Here is a 20263-nt window from a genome sequence, read left to right on the forward strand (position 1 = left end):
TAAAATGGTGTGACATGAGCGCTTAAACGTCGAAATATCTCCAACGGGAAGGGAATGACGGCTACTTTTCGTCAAAATCGACGAAATCATCGCGATTTGCGAGCTATTTTGCTTGTTTCGACGCTTAAACGGTAGTGCATTACATTTGCAGTGTAAAATGGAGTGAAATGAACGCTTAAACGTCGATATACCTCCATCGTGATGCAAGTGACGGCTACTTATGTCAAAATCGACGAAATCATCGCGATTTGCGACCTGTTTCGCTTGTTTCGACGCTTAAACGGGAGTGCATTGCATTTGCAGTGTAAAATGGAGAGAAATGAGCTCTTAAGCGTCTAAATATCACCAACGGGAAGGAAATGACGGCTACTTTTCGCCAAAATCGACGAAATCATCGCGATTTGCGAGCTATTTTGCTTGTTTCGACGCTTAAGCGGTAATGCATTACATTTGCAGTGTAAAATGGAGTGAAATGAGCGCTTAAACGTCGAAATATCTCCTTCGGGAAGGAAATGACAGATAGTTTTCGTTAAAATCGACGAAATCATCGCGATTTGCGAGATGTTGGGCTTCTTTCGGCGCTGAAACGGTCATGCATTACATTTGCGGTGCAAAATGGAGTGAAATGAGCGCTTAAACGTCGAAATATCTCCAACGGGAAGGAATGACTTCCAGTTTTCGTCAAAATCGACGGAAACATCGCGATTTGCGAGCTGTCGGGCTTGTTTCGACGCTGAAACGGGCGTGCATTGCATTTGGCGTGTAAAATGGTGTGACATGAGCGCTTAAACGTCGAAATATCTCCAACGGGAAGGGAATGACAGCTACTTTTCGTCAAAATCGACGAAATCATCGCGATTTGCGAGCTATTTTGCTTGTTTCGACGCTTAAACGGTAGTGCATTACATTTGCAGTGTAAAATGGAGTGAAATGAACGCTTAAACGTCGATATACCTCCATCGTGATGCAAGTGACGGCTACTTATGTCAAAATCGACGAAATCATCGCGATTTGCGACCTGTTTCGCTTGTTTCGACGCTTAAACGGGAGTGCATTGCATTTGCAGTGTAAAATGGAGAGAAATGAGCTCTTAAACGTCTAAATATCACCAACGGGAAGGAAATGACGGCTTCTTTTCGCCAAAATCGACGAAATCATCGCGATTTGCGAGCTATTTTGCTTGTTTCGACGCTTAAGCGGTAATGCATTACATTTGCAGTGTAAAATGGAGTGAAATGAGCGCTTAAACGTCGAAATATCTCCTTCGGGAAGGAAATGACAGATAGTTTTCGTTAAAATCGACGAAATCATCGCGATTTGCGAGATGTTGGGCTTCTTTCGGCGCTGAAACGGTCATGCATTACATTTGCGGTGCAAAATGGAGTGAAATGAGCGCTTAAACGTCGAAATATCTCCAACGGGAAGGAATGACTTCCAGTTTTCGTCAAAATCGACGGAAACATCGCGATTTGCGAGCTGTCGGGCTTGTTTCGACGCTGAAACGGGCGTGCATTGCATTTGGCGTGTAAAATGGTGTGACATGAGCGCTTAAACGTCGAAATATCTCCAACGGGAAGGGAATGACAGCTACTTTTCGTCAAAATCGACGAAATCATCGCGATTTGCGAGCTATTTTGCTTGTTTCGACGCTTAAACGGTAGTGCATTACATTTGCAGTGTAAAATGGAGTGAAATGAACGCTTAAATGTCGATATACCTCCATCGTGATGCAAGTGACGGCTACTTATGTCAAAATCGACGAAATCATCGCGATTTGCGACCTGTTTCGCTTGTTTCGACGCTTAAACGGTAGAACATTACATTTTCAGTGTAAAATGGAGTTCAACGAGCGCTTAAACGCCGATATATTTCCAACGAGAAGGAATGACTTCCAGTTTCCGTCAAAATCGACGAAATCATCGCGATTTGCGAGCTATTTGGCTTGCTGCGACGTTTAAACGGGACTGCATTACATTTGCAGTGTAAAATGGAGTGAAATGTGCGCTTAAACGCCGATATATTTCCAACGAGAAGGAATGACTTCCAGTTTCCGTCAAAATCGACGAAATCATCGCGATTTGCGAGCTATTTGGCTTGCTTCGACGTTTAAACGGGACTGCATTACATTTGCAGTGTAAAATGGAGTGAAATGTGCGCTTAAACGCCGATATATTTCCAACGGGAAGGAATGACTTCCTGTTTTCATCAAAATCGACGAAATCATCGCGATTTGCGAGCTATTTTGCTTGCTTCGACGTTTAAACGGGAGTGCATTACATTTGCAGTGTAAAATGGAGTGAAATGAGCGCTTAAACGTCGAAGTATCTCCAACGGGAAGGAAATGGCGGCTAGTTTTCGACAAAATCGACGAAATCATCGCGATTTGCGAGCTGTTGGGCTTCTTTCGACTCTTAAACGGTAATGCATTACATTTGCAGTGCAAAATGGAGTGAAATGAGCGCTTAAACGTCGAAGTATCTCCAACGGGAAGGAAATGACGGCTAGTTTTCGTCAAAATCGACGAAATCATCGCGATTTGCGACCTGTTTCGCTTGTTGCGACGCTTAAACGGGAGTGCATTGCATTTGCAGTGTAAAATGGAGTGAAATGAGCTCTTAAACGTCGAAATATCACCAACGGGAAGGAAATGACGGCTGCTTTTCGCCAAAATAGACGAAATCATCGCGATTTGCGAGCTATTTTGCTTGTTTCGACGCTTAAACGGTAATGCATTACATTTGCAGTGCAAAATGGAGTGAAATGAGCGCTTAAACGTCGAAATATCTCCAAGGGGAAAGAAATGACGGCTACTTTTCGCCAAAATCGACGAAATCATCGCGATTTGCGACCTGTTTCGCTTGTTTCGACGCTTAAACGGGAGTGCATTACATTTGCAGTGTAAAATGGAGTGAAATGAGCGCTTAAACGTCGAAGTATCTCCAACGGGAAGGAAATGGCGGCTAGTTTTCGACAAAATCGACGAAATCATCGCGATTTGCGAGCTGTTGGGCTTCTTTCGACTCTTAAACGGTAATGCATTACATTTGCAGTGCAAAATGGAGTGAAATGAGCGCTTAAACGTCGAAGTATCTCCAACGGGAAGGAAATGACGGCTAGTTTTCGTCAAAATCGACGAAATCATCGCGATTTGCGACCTGTTTCGCTTGTTGCGACGCTTAAACGGGAGTGCATTGCATTTGCAGTGTAAAATGGAGTGAAATGAGCTCTTAAACGTCGAAATATCACCAACGGGAAGGAAATGACGGCTGCTTTTCGCCAAAATAGACGAAATCATCGCGATTTGCGAGCTATTTTGCTTGTTTCGACGCTTAAACGGTAATGCATTACATTTGCAGTGCAAAATGGAGTGAAATGAGCGCTTAAACGTCGAAATATCTCCAAGGGGAAAGAAATGACGGCTACTTTTCGCCAAAATCGACGAAATCATCGCGATTTGCGACCTGTTTCGCTTGTTTCGACGCTTAAACGGGAGTGCATTGCATTTGCAGTGTAAAATGGAGAGAAATGAGCTCTTAAACGTCTAAATATCACCAACGGGAAGGAAATGACGGCTACTTTTCGCCACAATCGACGAAATCATCGCGATTTGCGAGCTATTTTGCTTGTTTCGACGCTGAAACGGTCATGCATTACATTTGCGGTGCAAAATGGTGTGAAATGAGCGCTTAAACGTCGAAATATCTCCAACGGGAAGGAATGACTTCCAGTTTTCATCAAAATCGACGGAAACATCGCGATTTGCGAGCTGTCGGGCTTGTTTCGACGCTGAAACGGGCGTGCATTGCATTTGGCGTGTAAAATGGTGTGACATGAGCGCTTAAACGTCGAAATATCTCCAACGGGAAGGGAATGACGGCTACTTTTCGTCAAAATCGACGAAATCATCGCGATTTGCGAGCTATTTTGCTTGTTTCGACGCTTAAACGGTAGTGCATTACATTTGCAGTGTAAAATGGAGTGAAATGAACGCTTAAACGTCGATATACCTCCATCGTGATGCAAGTGACGGCTACTTATGTCAAAATCGACGAAATCATCGCGATTTGCGACCTGTTTCGCTTGTTTCGACGCTTAAACGGGAGTGCATTGCATTTGCAGTGTAAAATGGAGAGAAATGAGCTCTTAAACGTCTAAATATCACCAACGGGAAGGAAATGACGGCTTCTTTTCGCCAAAATCGACGAAATCATCGCGATTTGCGAGCTATTTTGCTTGTTTCGACGCTTAAGCGGTAATGCATTACATTTGCAGTGTAAAATGGAGTGAAATGAGCGCTTAAACGTCGAAATATCTCCTTCGGGAAGGAAATGACAGATAGTTTTCGTTAAAATCGACGAAATCATCGCGATTTGCGAGATGTTGGGCTTCTTTCGGCGCTGAAACGGTCATGCATTACATTTGCGGTGCAAAATGGAGTGAAATGAGCGCTTAAACGTCGAAATATCTCCAACGGGAAGGAATGACTTCCAGTTTTCGTCAAAATCGACGGAAACATCGCGATTTGCGAGCTGTCGGGCTTGTTTCGACGCTGAAACGGGCGTGCATTGCATTTGGCGTGTAAAATGGTGTGACATGAGCGCTTAAACGTCGAAATATCTCCAACGGGAAGGGAATGACAGCTACTTTTCGTCAAAATCGACGAAATCATCGCGATTTGCGAGCTATTTTGCTTGTTTCGACGCTTAAACGGTAGTGCATTACATTTGCAGTGTAAAATGGAGTGAAATGAACGCTTAAATGTCGATATACCTCCATCGTGATGCAAGTGACGGCTACTTATGTCAAAATCGACGAAATCATCGCGATTTGCGACCTGTTTCGCTTGTTTCGACGCTTAAACGGTAGAACATTACATTTTCAGTGTAAAATGGAGTTCAACGAGCGCTTAAACGCCGATATATTTCCAACGAGAAGGAATGACTTCCAGTTTCCGTCAAAATCGACGAAATCATCGCGATTTGCGAGCTATTTGGCTTGCTGCGACGTTTAAACGGGACTGCATTACATTTGCAGTGTAAAATGGAGTGAAATGTGCGCTTAAACGCCGATATATTTCCAACGAGAAGGAATGACTTCCAGTTTCCGTCAAAATCGACGAAATCATCGCGATTTGCGAGCTATTTGGCTTGCTTCGACGTTTAAACGGGACTGCATTACATTTGCAGTGTAAAATGGAGTGAAATGTGCGCTTAAACGCCGATATATTTCCAACGGGAAGGAATGACTTCCTGTTTTCATCAAAATCGACGAAATCATCGCGATTTGCGAGCTATTTTGCTTGCTTCGACGTTTAAACGGGAGTGCATTACATTTGCAGTGTAAAATGGAGTGAAATGAGCGCTTAAACGTCGAAGTATCTCCAACGGGAAGGAAATGGCGGCTAGTTTTCGACAAAATCGACGAAATCATCGCGATTTGCGAGCTGTTGGGCTTCTTTCGACTCTTAAACGGTAATGCATTACATTTGCAGTGCAAAATGGAGTGAAATGAGCGCTTAAACGTCGAAGTATCTCCAACGGGAAGGAAATGACGGCTAGTTTTCGTCAAAATCGACGAAATCATCGCGATTTGCGACCTGTTTCGCTTGTTGCGACGCTTAAACGGGAGTGCATTGCATTTGCAGTGTAAAATGGAGTGAAATGAGCTCTTAAACGTCGAAATATCACCAACGGGAAGGAAATGATGGCTGCTTTTCGCCAAAATAGACGAAATCATCGCGATTTGCGAGCTATTTTGCTTGTTTCGACGCTTAAACGGTAATGCATTACATTTGCAGTGCAAAATGGAGTGAAATGAGCGCTTAAACGTCGAAATATCTCCAAGGGGAAAGAAATGACGGCTACTTTTCGCCAAAATCGACGAAATCATCGCGATTTGTAAGCTATTTTGCTTGTTTCGACGCTTAAACGGCAGTGCATTACATTTGCAGTGTAAAATGGAGTGAAATGAACGCTTAAACGTCGATATACCTCCATCGTGATGCAAGTGACGGCTACTTATGTCAAAATCGACGAAATCATCGCGATTTGCGACCTGTTTCGCTTGTTTCGACGCTTAAACGGGAGTGCATTGCATTTGCAGTGTAAAATGGAGAGAAATGAGCTCTTAAACGTCTAAATATCACCAACGGGAAGGAAATGACGGCTACTTTTCGCCAAAATCGACGAAATCATCGCGATTTGCGAGCTATTTTGCTTGTTTCGACGCTGAAACGGTCATGCATTACATTTGCGGTGCAAAATGGTGTGAAATGAGCGCTTAAACGTCGAAATATCTCCAACGGGAAGGAATGACTTCCAGTTTTCATCAAAATCGACGGAAACATCGCGATTTGCGAGCTGTCGGGCTTGTTTCGACGCTGAAACGGGCGTGCATTGCATTTGGCGTGTAAAATGGTGTGACATGAGCGCTTAAACGTCGAAATATCTCCAACGGGAAGGGAATGACGGCTACTTTTCGTCAAAATCGACGAAATCATCGCGATTTGCGAGCTATTTTGCTTGTTTCGACGCTTAAACGGTAGTGCATTACATTTGCAGTGTAAAATGGAGTGAAATGAACGCTTAAACGTCGATATACCTCCATCGTGATGCAAGTGACGGCTACTTATGTCAAAATCGACGAAATCATCGCGATTTGCGACCTGTTTCGCTTTTTCGACGCTTAAACGGGAGTGCATTGCATTTGCAGTGTAAAATGGAGAGAAATGAGCTCTTAAACGTCTAAATATCACCAACGGGAAGGAAATGACGGCTACTTTTCGCCAAAATCGACGAAATCATCGCGATTTGCGAGCTATTTTGCTTGTTTCGACGCTTAAGCGGTAATGCATTACATTTGCAGTGTAAAATGGAGTGAAATGAGCGCTTAAACGTCGAAATATCTCCTTCGGGAAGGAAATGACAGATAGTTTTCGTTAAAATCGACGAAATCATCGCGATTTGCGAGATGTTGGGCTTCTTTCGGCGCTGAAACGGTCATGCATTACATTTGCGGTGCAAAATGGAGTGAAATGAGCGCTTAAACGTCGAAATATCTCCAACGGGAAGGAATGACTTCCAGTTTTCGTCAAAATCGACGGAAACATCGCGATTTGCGAGCTGTCGGGCTTGTTTCGACGCTGAAACGGGCGTGCATTGCATTTGGCGTGTAAAATGGTGTGACATGAGCGCTTAAACGTCGAAATATCTCCAACGGGAAGGGAATGACAGCTACTTTTCGTCAAAATCGACGAAATCATCGCGATTTGCGAGCTATTTTGCTTGTTTCGACGCTTAAACGGTAGAACATTACATTTGCAGTGTAAAGTGGAGAGAAATGAGCGCTTAAACGTCGAAGTATCTCCAACGGGAAGGAAATGAAGGCTAGTTTTCGTCAAAATCGACGAAATCATCGCGATTTGCGACCTGTTTCGCTTGTTTCGACGCTTAAACGGGAGTGCATTACATTTGCAGTGTAAAATGGAGTGAAATGTGCGCTTAAACGCCGATATATTTCCAACGGAAAGGAATGACTTCCAGTTTTCGTCAAAATCGACGAAATCATCGCGATTTGCGAGCTATTTTGCTTGCTTCGACGTTTAAACGGGAGTGCATTACATTTGCAGTGTAAAATGGAGTGAAATGAGCGCTTAAACGTCGAAGTATCTCCAACGGGAAGGAAATGGCGGCTAGTTTTCGACAAAATCGACGAAATCATCGCGATTTGCGAGCTGTTGGGCATCTTTCCACGCTGAAACGGTCATGCATTACATTTGCAGTGCAAAATGGAGTGAAATGAGCGCTTAAAGGTCGAAGTATCTCCAACGGGAAGGAAATGACGGCTAGTTTTCGTCAAAATCGACGAGATCATCGCGATTTGCGAGCTATTTTGCTTGTTTCGACGCTTAAACGGTAATGCATTACATTTGCAGTGCAAAATGGAGTGAAATGAGCGCTTAAACGTCGAAATATCTCCAAGGGGAAAGAAATGACGGCTACTTTTCGCCAAAATCGACGAAATCATCGCGATTTGTAAGCTATTTTGCTTGTTTCGACGCTTAAACGGTAGTGCATTACATTTGCAGTGTAAAATGGAGTGAAATGAACGCTTAAACGTCGATATACCTCCATCGTGATGCAAGTGACGGCTACTTATGTCAAAATCGACGAAATCATCGCGATTTGCGACCTGTTTCGCTTGTTTCGACGCTTAAACGGGAGTGCATTGCATTTGCAGTGTAAAATGGAGAGAAATGAGCTCTTAAACGTCTAAATATCACCAACGGGAAGGAAATGACGGCTACTTTTCGCCAAATTCGACGAAATCATCGCGATTTGCGAGCTATTTTGCTTGTTTCGACGCTTAAGCGGTAATGCATTACATTTGCAGTGTAAAATGGAGTGAAATGAGCGCTTAAACGTCGAAATATCTCCTTCGGGAAGGAAATGACAGATAGTTTTCGTTAAAATCGACGAAATCATCGCGATTTGCGAGCTGTTGGGCTTCTTTCGGCGCTGAAACGGTCATGCATTACATTTGCGGTGCAAAATGGAGTGAAATGAGCGCTTAAACGTCGAAATATCTCCAACGGGAAGGAATGACTTCCAGTTTTCTTCAAAATCGACGGAAACATCGCGATTTGCGAGCTGTCGGGCTTGTTTCGACGCTGAAACGGGCGTGCATTGCATTTGGCGTGTAAAATGGTGTGACATGAGCGCTTAAACGTCGAAATATCTCCAACGGGAAGGGAATGACGGCTACTTTTCGTCAAAATCGACGAAATCATCGCGATTTGCGAGCTATTTTGCTTGTTTCGACGCTTAAACGGTAGTGCATTACATTTGCAGTGTAAAATGGAGTGAAATGAACGCTTAAACGTCGATATACCTCCATCGTGATGCAAGTGACGGCTACTTATGTCAAAATCGACGAAATCATCGCGATTTGCGACCTGTTTCGCTTGTTTCGACGCTTAAACGGGAGTGCATTGCATTTGCAGTGTAAAATGGAGTGAAATGAGCGCTTAAAGGTCGAAGTATCTCCAACGGGAAGGAAATGACGGCTAGTTTTCGTCAAAATCGACGAAATCATCGCGATTTGCGACCTGTTTCGCTTGTTTCGACGCTTAAACGGTAATGCATTACAATTGCAGCGTAAGATGGTGTGAAATGTGCGCTTAAACTTCGAAATATCTCCAAGGGGAAAGAAATGACGGCTACCTTTCGTCAAAATCGACGAAATCATCGCGATTTGTAAGCTATTTTGCTTGTTTCGATGCTTAAACGGTAGTGCATTACATTTGCAGTGTAAAATGGAGTGAAATGAACGCTTAAACGTCGATATATCTCCATCGTGATGCAAGTGACGGCTACTTTACGTCAAAATCGACGGAATCATCGCGATTTGCGACCTGTTTCGCTTGTTTCGACGCTTAAACGGGAGTGCATTTCTTAGAGCAGTGTAAAATGGAGTGAAATGAGCTCTTAAACGTCGAAATATCTCCAGCGTGCAGGGAATGACGGCTACTTTTCGTCAAAATCGACGAAATCATCGCGATTTGCGAGCTATTTTGCTTGTTTCGACGCTTAAACGGGAGTGCATTGCTTTTGCAGTTTAAAATGGAGTGAAATGAGCGCTTGAACGACGAAGTATCTCCATCGGGAAGGAAATGACGGCTACTTTTCGTCAAAATCGACGAAATCATCGCGATTAGCGACCAGTTTCGCTTCTTCCGACTCTTAAACGGTAATGCATTACATTTGCAGTGTAAAATGGAGTGAAATGAGCACTTAAACGTCGAAATATCTCCAACAAGAAGGAAATGACGGCTAGTTTTCGTCAAAATCGACGAAATCATCGCGATTTGCTATCTATTTTGCTTGTTTCGACGCTTAAACGGTAATGCATTACATTTGCAGTGCAAAATGGAGTGAAATGAGCGCTTAAACGTCGAAATATCTCCAACGGGTAGGAAATGAAGGCTAGTTTTCGTCAAAATCGACGAAATCATCGCGATTTGCGACCAGTTTCGCTTCTTCCGACTCTTAAACGGTAATGCATTACATTTGCAGTGTAAAATGGAGTGAAATGAGCACTTAAACGTCGAAATATCTCCAACAAGAAGGAAATGACGGCTAGTTTTCGTCAAAATCGACGAAATCATCGCGATTTTCGAGCTGTTGGGCTTCTTTCAACTCTTAAACGGTAATGCATTACATTTGCAGTGTAAAATGGAGTTCAACGAGCGCATAAACGCCGATATATCCCCAACGGGAAGGAAATGACAGATAGTTTTCGTCAAAATCGACGAAATCATCGCGATTTGCGAACTGCTTCGCTTGTTTCGACGTTTAAACGGGAGTTCATTGCTTTTGCAGTGTAAAATGGAGTGAAATGAGCTCTTAAACGTCGAAATATCACCAGCGGGAAGGAAATGACGGCTAGTTGTCGTCAAAATCGAAGAAATCATCGCGATTTGCGACCTGTTTCGCTTGTTTCGACGCTTAAACGGGAATGCATTGCATTTGCAGTGTAAAATGGAGTGAAATGAGCACTGAAACGTCGAAATATCACCAACGGGAAGGAAATGACGGCTACTTTTCGCCAAAATCGACGAAATCATCGCGATTTGCGAGCTGTTGGGCTTCTTTCGACGCTGAAACGGTCATGCATTCCATTTGCAGTGCAAAATGGAGTGAAATGAGTGCTTAAACGTCGAAATATCTCCAACGGGAAGGAATGACTTCCAGTTTTCGTCAAAATCGACGGAAACATCGCGATTTGCGAGCTGTCGGTCTTGTTTCGACGCTGAAACTGGCGTGCATTACATTTGGCGTGTAAAATGGTGTGACATGAGCGCTTAAACGTCGAGATATTTCCAACGGGAAGGAAATGACGGCTAGCTTTCGTTATAATCGACGAAAACATCGCGATTTGCAAGCTTTTGGCCTTGTTTCGTCGCTGCGATGGGCGTGCATTACATTTGGCGTGTAAAATAGAGTGAAATCAGCGCCTAAACGTCGAAATATCTCCAACGGGAGGAAATGACCGCTAGTTTTCGTTATGATCGACGAAATCATTGCGATTTGCGAGCTGTAAGGCTTGTTTCGACGCTGAAACGGAAGTGCATTGCATTTGCAGTGTAAAATGGAGTGAAATGAGCTCTTAAACGTCGAAATATCACCAACGGGAAGGAAATGACGGCTACTTTTCGCCAAAATCGACAAAATCATCGAGATTTGCGAGCTATTTTTCTTGTTTCGACGATTAAACGGTATTGCATTACACTTGCAGTGTGAAATGGAGTGAAATGAGCGCTTAAACGTCGAAATATCTCCATAGGGAAGGAAATGACTTCTAGTTTTCGTCTAAGTTGACGAAATCATCGCGATTTGTGAGCTATTTTGCTTGTTTCGACGCTTGAAGAGCAGTGCATTACATTTGCAGTGTAAAATGGAGAGAAATGAGCACTTAAACGTCGAAATATCTCCTACGGGAAGGAAATGACGGCAACTTTTCGTCAAAGTCGACGAAATCATCGCGAATTGCGAGCTATTTTGTTTGTTTCGACGCTTAAACGGTAATGCATTACATTTGCAGTGTGAAATGGAGTTCAACGAGCGCTTAAACGTCGAAATATCTCCAATGGGAAGGAAATGACAGATAGTTTTCGTTAAAGTCGATGAAATCATCGCGATTAGCGAGCTGTTGGGCTTCTTTCGACGCTGAAACGTTCATGCATTAAATTTGCAGTGTAAAATGGAGTGAAATGAGCCCTTAAACGTCGAAATATCTCCAACGGGCAGGGAATGACGGCTATTTTTCGCCAAAATCGACGAAATCATCGCGAATTGCGAGCTATTTTGCTTGTTTCGACGCTGGAACGGTACCGCATTACACTTGCAGTGTGAAATGGTGTGAAACGAGCGCTTAAACGTCGAAATATCTTCAACGGGAAGGAAATGACAGTTAGTTTTCGTCAAAATCGACGAAATCATCGCGATTTGCGAGCTGTTGGGCTTCTTTCGACGCTGAAATGGCCATGCATTACATTTGAAGTGCAAAACGGAGAGAAATGAGCGCTTAAACGTCGAAATATCTCCAACGGGAAGGAATGACATCCAGTTTTGGTCAAAATCGACGAAATCATCGCGATTTGCGACCTGTTTCGCATGTTTCGACGCTTAAACGGGAGTGCATTGCTTTTGCAGTGTAAAATGGAGTGAAATGAGCGCTTAAACGTCGAAATATCACCAACGGGAAGGAAATGACGGCTACTTTTCGCCAAAATCGAAGAAATCATCCCGATTTGCGACCTGTTTCGCTTGTTTCGACGCTTAAACGGGAGTGCATTACATTTGCAGTGTAAAATAGAGTGAACCGTGCGATTAAACGTCGAAATGTCACCAACGGGAAGGAAATGACGGCTACTTTTCGCCAAAATCGACGAAATCATCGCAATATGTGAGCTATTTTGCTTGTTTCGACGCTTAAAGGGCAGTGCATTACATTTGCAGTGTAAAATGGAGTGAAATGAGCGCTTAAACGTCGAAATATCTCCAATGGGAAGGAAATGACAAATAGTTTTCGTTAAAATCGACGAAATCATCGCGATTTGCTAGCTGTTGGGCTTCTTTCGACGCTGAAACGGTCATGCATTACATTTGCAGTGCAAAATGGAGTGAAATGAGCGCTTAAACGTCGAAATATCTCCAATGGGAAGGAATGACTTCCAGTTTTCATCAAAATCGACGGAAACATCGCGATTTGCGAGCTGTCGGGCTTGTTTCGACGCTGAAACGGACGTGCATTACATTGGGCGTGTAAAATGGTGTGACATGAGCGCTTAAACGTCGAGATATTTCCAACGGGAAGGAAATGACGGCTAGCTTTCGTTATAATCGACGAAAACATCGCGATTTGCAAGCAGTTGTCCTTGTTTCGACACTTAAGCGGTAGAACATTACATTTGCAGTGTAAAATGGAGTTCAACGAGCGCTGAAACGTCGAAATATCTTGAACGGGAAGTAAATGACAGTTAGTTTTCGTCAAAATCGACGAAATCATCGCGATTTGCGAGCTGTTGGGCTTCTTTCGACGCTGAAACGGCCATGCATTACATTTGCAGTGCAAAACGGAGTGAAATGAGCGCTTAATCGTCGAAGTATCTCCAACGGGAAGGAAATGACTGCTAGTTTTCGTCAAAATCGACGAAATCATCGCGATTTGCGAGCTGTAAGGCTTGTTTCGACGCTGAAACGGATGTGCATTACACTTGCAGTCTAAAATGGAGTACAACGAGCGCTTAAACGTCGAAATATCTCCAACGGGAAGGAATGACTTCCAGTTTTCGTCAAATTCGACGGAAACATCGCGATTTGCGAGCTGTCGGGCTTCTTTCGACGCTGAAACGTTCATGCATTGCATTTGCACTGTAAAATGGAGTGAAATGAGCGCTTAATCGTCGAAGTATCTCCAACGGGAAGGAAATGACTGCTAGTTTTCGTCAAAATCGACGAAATCATCGCGATTTGCGACCTGTTTCGCTTGTTTCGACGCTTAAACGGGAGTGCATTGCTTTTGCAGTGTAAAATGGAGTGAAATGAGCGCTTAAACGTCGAAATATCTCCAACGGGATGGAAATGACGGCTAGTTTTCGTCTAAATCGACGAAATCATTGCGATTTGTGAGCTATTTTGCTTGTTTCGACGCTTAAAGGGCAGTGCATTACATTTGCAGTGTAAAATGGAGAGAAATGAGCGCTTAAACGTCGAAATATCTCCAACGGGAAGGAATGACATCCAGTTTTCGTCAAAATCGACGAAATCATCGCGATTTGCGACCTGTTTCGCTTGTTTCGACGCTCAAACGGGAGTGCATTGCTTTTGCAGTGTAAAATGGAGAGAAACGTGCGCTTAAATGTCGAAATGTCACCAACGGGAAGGAAATGACGGCTACTTTTCGCCAAAATCGACGAAATCATCGCGATATGTGTGCTATTTTGCTTGTTTCGACACTTAAAGGGCAGTGCATTACATTTGCAGTGTAAAATGGAGTGATATGAGCGCTTAAACGTCGAAATATCTCCAATGGGAAGGAAATGACAAATAGTTTTCGTTAAAATCGACGAAATCATCGCAATTTGCGAGCTGTTGGGCTTCTTTCGACGCTGAAACCGTCATGCATTACATTTGCAGTGCAAAATGGAGTGAAACGTGCGCTTAAACGTCGAAATGTCACCAGCGGGAAGGAAATGACGGCTACTTTTCGCCAAAATCGACGAAATCATCGCGATATGTGTGCTATTTTGCTTGTTTCGGCGCATAAAGGGCAGTGCATTACATTTGCAGTGTAAAATGGAGTGAAATGAGCACTTAAACGTCGAAATATCTCCAACAAGAAGGAAATGACGGCTAGTTTTCGTCAAAATCGACGAAATCATCGCGATTTGCGAGCTGTTGGGCTTCTTTCAACTCTTAAACGGTAATGCATTACATTTGCAGTGTAAAATGGAGTTCAACGAGCGCATAAACGCCGATATATCCCCAACGGGAAGGAAATGACAGATAGTTTTCGTCAAAATCGACGAAATCATCGCGATTTGCGAACTGTTTCGCTCGTTTCGACGTTTAAACGGGAGTTCATTGCTTTTGCAGTGTAAAATGGAGTGAAATGAGCTCTTAAACGTCGAAATATCACCAGCGGGAAGGAAATGACGGCTAGTTGTCGTCAAAATCGAAGAAATCATCGCGATTTGCGACCTGTTTCGCTTGTTTCGACGCTTAAACGGACGTGCATTGCATTTGCAGTGTAAAATGGAGTGAAATGAGCTCTTAAACGTCGAAATATCACCAACGGGAAGGAAATGACGGCTACTTTTCGCCAAAATCGACAAAATCATCGCGATTTGCGAGCTGTTGGGCTTCTGTCGACGCTGAAACGGCCATGCATTACATTTGCAGTGCAAAATGGAGTGAAATGAGCGCTTAAACGTCGAAATATCTCCATCGGGAAGGAAATGACAGATAGTTTTCGTTAAAATCGACGAAATCATCGCGATTTGCGAGCTGTTGGGCTTCTTTCGACGCTGAAACGGTCATGCATTACATTTGCAGTTTGAAATGGAGTTCAACGAGCGCTTAAACGTCGAAATATTTCCAATGGGAAGGAAATGACAGATAGTTTTCGTCAAAATCGACGAAATCATCGCGATTGGCGAGCTATTTTGCTTGTTTCGACGGTTAAAGTGCAGTGCATTACATTTGCAGTTTGAAATAGAGTTCCACGAGCGCTTAAACGTCGAAATATTTCCAATGGGAAGGAAATGACAGATAGTTTTCGTTAAAATCGATGAAATCATCGCGATTAGCGATCTGTTGGGCTTCTTTCGACGCTGAAACGGTCATGCATTACATTTGCAGTGCAAAATGGTGTGAAATGTGCGCTTAAACGTCGAAATATCTCCAACGGGAAGGAATGACATCCAGTTTTCGCCAAAATCGACGAAATCATCGCGATTTGCGACTTGTTTCGCTCGTTTCGACGCTTAAACGGGAGTTCATTGCTTTTGCAGTGTAAAACGGAGTGAAATGAGCTCTTAAACGTCGAAATGTCACCAACGGGAAGGAAATGGCGGCTACTTTTCGCCAAAATCGACGAAATCATCGCGATTTGCGAGCTATTTTGCTTGTTTCGACGCTTAGACGGTAATGCAATACATTTGCAGCGTAAGATGGAGTGAAATGAGCGCTTAAACGTCGAAATATATCCAACGGGAAGGAAATGACGGCTACTTTTCGCCAAAATCGACGAAATCATCGCGATTTGCGAGCCATTTTGCTTGTTTCGACGCTTAAACGGTAATGCATTACATTTGCAGCGTAAGATGGTCAGAAATGAGCGTTTAAACGTTGATATATCTCCAACGGGGAAGAAATGACGGCTAGTTTTCGTCTAAATCGACAAAGTCATCGCGATTTGTGAGCTATTTTGCTTGTTTCGACGCTTAAAGGGCAGTGCATTACATTTGCAGTGTAAAATGGAGAGAAATGAGCGCTTAAACGTCGAAATATCTCCAACGGGAAGGAAATGACGGCTACTTTTCGTCAAAATCGACGAAATCATCGCGATTTGCTGTCTATTTTGCTTGTTTCGATTCTTAAACGGTAATGCATTACATTTGCAGTGTAAAATGGAGTGAAATGAGCGCTTAAACGTCGAAATATCTCCATCGGGAAGGAAATGACGGCTACTTTTCGTCAAAATCGACGAAATCATCGCGATTTGCTGTCTATTTTGCTTGTTTCGATTCTTAAACGGTAATGCATTACATTTGCAGTGTAAAATAGAGTGAAATCAGCACCTAAACGTCGAAATATCTCCAACGTTAGGAAATGACCGCTAGTTTTCGTTATGATCGACGAAATCATTGCGATTTGCGAGCTGTAAGGCTTGTTTCGACGCTGAAACGGAAGTGCATTGCATTTGCAGTGTAAAATGGAGTGAAATGAGCTCTTAAACGTCGAAATATCACCAACGGGAAGGAAATGACGGCTATTTTTCGCCAAAATCGACGAAATCATCGCGAATTGCGAGCTATTTTGCTTGTTTCAACGCTGGAACGGTACCGCATTACACTTGCAGTGTGAAATGGAGTGAAATGAGCGCTTAAACGTCGAAATATCTCCATAGGGAAGGAAATGACAGATAGTTTTCGTTAAAATCGATGAAATCATCGCGATTAGCGAGCTGTTGGGCTTCTTTCGACGCTGAAACGTTCATGCATTAAATTTGCAGTGTAAAATGGAGTGAAATGAGCCCTTAAACGTCGAAATATCTCCAACGGGCAGGGAATGACGGCTATTTTTCGCCAAAATCGACGAAATCATCGCGAATTGCGAGCTATTTTGCTTGTTTCAACGCTGGAACGGTACCGCATTACACTTGCAGTGTGAAATGGTGTGAAACGAGCGCTTAAACGTCGAAATATCTTCAACGGGAAGGAAATGACAGTTAGTTTTCGTCAAAATCGACGAAATCATCGCGATTTGCGAGCTGTTGGGCTTCTTTCGACGCTGAAATGGCCATGCATTACATTTGAAGTGCAAAACGGAGAGAAATGAGCGCTTAAACGTCGAAATATCTCCAACGGGAAGGAATGACATCCAGTTTTGGTCAAAATCGACGAAATCATCGCGATTTGCGACCTGTTTCGCATGTTTCGACGCTTAAACGGGAGTGCATTGCTTTTGCAGTGTAAAATGGAGTGAAATGAGCACTTAAACGTCGAAATGTCACCAACAGGAAGGAAATGACGGCTACTTTTCGCCAAAATCGACGAAATCATCGCGATATGTGAGCTATTTTGCTTGTTTCGACGCTTAAAGGGCAGCGCATTACATTTGCAGTGTAAAATGGAGAGAAATGAGCGCTTAAACGTCGAAATATCACCAACGGGAAGGAAATGACGGCTACTTTTCGCCAAAATCGAAGAAATCATCCCGATTTGCGACCTGTTTCGCTTGTTTCGACGCTTAAACGGGAGTGCATTACATTTGCAGTGTAAAATAGAGTGAACCGTGCGCTTAAACGTCGAAATGTCACCAACGGGAAGGAAATGACGGCTACTTTTCGCCAAAATCGACGAAATCATCGCAATATGTGAGCTATTTTGCTTGTTTCGACGCTTAAAGGGCAGTGCATTACATTTGCAGTGTAAAATGGAGTGAAATGAGCGCTTAAACGTCGAAATATCTCCAATGGGAAGGAAATGACAAATAGTTTTCGTTAAAATCGACGAAATCATCGCGATTTGCTAGCTGTTGGGCTTCTTTCGACGCTGAAACGGTCATGCATTACATTTGCAGTGCAAAATGGAGTGAAATGAGCGCTTAAACGTCGAAATATCTCCAATGGGAAGGAATGACTTCCAGTTTTCGTCAAAATCGACGGAAACATCGCGATTTGCGAGCTGTCGGGCTTGTTTCGACGCTGAAACGGACGTGCATTACATTGGGCGTGTAAAATGGTGTGACATGAGCGCTTAAACGTCGAGATATTTCCAACGGGAAGGAAATGACGGCTAGCTTTCGTTATAATCGACGAAAACATCGCGATTTGCAAGCTGTTGTCCTTGTTTCGACACTTAAGCGGTAGAACATTACATTTGCAGTGTAAAATGGAGTTCAACGAGCGCTTAAACGTCGAAATATCTTCAACGGGAAGTAAATGACAGTTAGTTTTCGTCAAAATCGACGAAATCATCGCGATTTGCGAGCTGTTGGGCTTCTTTCGACGCTGAAACGGCCATGCATTACATTTGCAGTGTAAAATGGAGTGAAATGAGCGCTTAAACGTCGAAATATCTCCAATGGGAAGGAAATGACAAATAGTTTTCGTTAAAATCGACGAAATCATCGCAATTTGCGAGCTGTTGGGCTTCTTTCGACGCTGAAACGTTCATGCATTAAATTTGCAGTGTAAAATGGAGTGAAATGAGCCCTTAAACGTCGAAATATCTCCAACGGGCAGGGAATGACGGCTATTTTTCGCCAAAATCGACGAAATCATCGCGAATTGCGAGCTATTTTGCTTGTTTCGACGCTGGAACGGTACCGCATTACACTTGCAGTGTGAAATGGTGTGAAACGAGCGCTTAAACGTCGAAATATCTTCAACGGGAAGGAAATGACAGTTAGTTTTCGTCAAAATCGACGAAATCATCGCGATTTGCGAGCTGTTGGGCTTCTTTCGACGCTGAAATGGCCATGCATTACATTTGAAGTGCAAAACGGAGAGAAATGAGCGCTTAAACGTCGAAATATCTCCAACGGGAAGGAATGACATCCAGTTTTGGTCAAAATCGACGAAATCATCGCGATTTGCGACCTGTTTCGCATGTTTCGACGCTTAAACGGGAGTGCATTGCTTTTGCAGTGTAAAATGGAGTGAAATGAGCACTTAAACGTCGAAATGTCACCAACGGGAAGGAAATGACGGCTACTTTTCGCCAAAATCGACGAAATCATCGCGATATGTGAGCTATTTTGCTTGTTTCGACGCTTAAAGGGCAGCGCATTACATTTGCAGTGTAAAATGGAGAGAAATGAGCGCTTAAACGTCGAAATATCACCAACGGGAAGGAAATGACGGCTACTTTTCGCCAAAATCGAAGAAATCATCCCGATTTGCGACCTGTTTCGCTTGTTTCGACGCTTAAACGGGAGTGCATTACATTTGCAGTGTAAAATAGAGTGAACCGTGCGCTTAAACGTCGAAATGTCACCAACGGGAAGGAAATGACGGCTACTTTTCGCCAAAATCGACGAAATCATCGCAATATGTGAGCTATTTTGCTTGTTTCGACGCTTAAAGGGCAGTGCATTACATTTGCAGTGTAAAATGGAGTGAAATGAGCGCTTAAACGTCGAAATATCTCCAATGGGAAGGAAATGACAAATAGTTTTCGTTAAAATCGACGAAATCATCGCGATTTGCTAGCTGTTGGGCTTCTTTCGACGCTGAAACGGTCATGCATTACATTTGCAGTGCAAAATGGAGTGAAATGAGCGCTTAAACGTCGAAATATCTCCAATGGGAAGGAATGACTTCCAGTTTTCGTCAAAATCGACGGAAACATCGCGATTTGCGAGCTGTCGGGCTTGTTTCGACGCTGAAGTGGGCGTGCATTACATTTGGCGTGTAAAATAGATTGAAATCAGCGCCTAAACGTCGAAATATCTCCAACGGGAGGAAATGACTGCTAGTTTTCATTATGATCGACGAAATCATCGCGATTTGCGAGCTGTAAGGCTTGTTTCGACGCTGAAACGGACGTGCATTACACTTGCAGTCTAAAATGGAGTACAACGAGCGCTTAAACGTCGAAATATCTCCAACGGGAAGGAATGACTTCCAGTTTTCGTCAAATTCGACGGAAACATCGCGATTTGCGAGCTGTCGGGCTTCTTTCGACGCTGAAACGTTCATGCATTACATTTGCAGTGTAAAATGGAGTGAAATGAGCGCTTAATCGTCGAAGTATCTCCAACGGGAAGGAAATGACGGCTAGTTTTCGTCAAAATCGACGAAATCATCGCGATTTGCGACCTGTTTCGCTTGTTTCGACGCTTAAACGGGAGTGCATTGCTTTTGCAGTGTAAAATGGAGTGAAATGAGCGCTTAAACGTCGAAATATCTCCAACGGGATGGAAATGACGGCTAGTTTTCGTCTAAATAGACGAAATCATCGCGATTTGTGAGC

Source organism: Bombus vancouverensis, chromosome 12 (assembly GCF_051014615.1).
Source record: "Bombus vancouverensis nearcticus chromosome 12, iyBomVanc1_principal, whole genome shotgun sequence".
In the NCBI taxonomy this organism is placed as follows: Eukaryota; Metazoa; Arthropoda; class Insecta; order Hymenoptera; family Apidae; genus Bombus; species Bombus vancouverensis.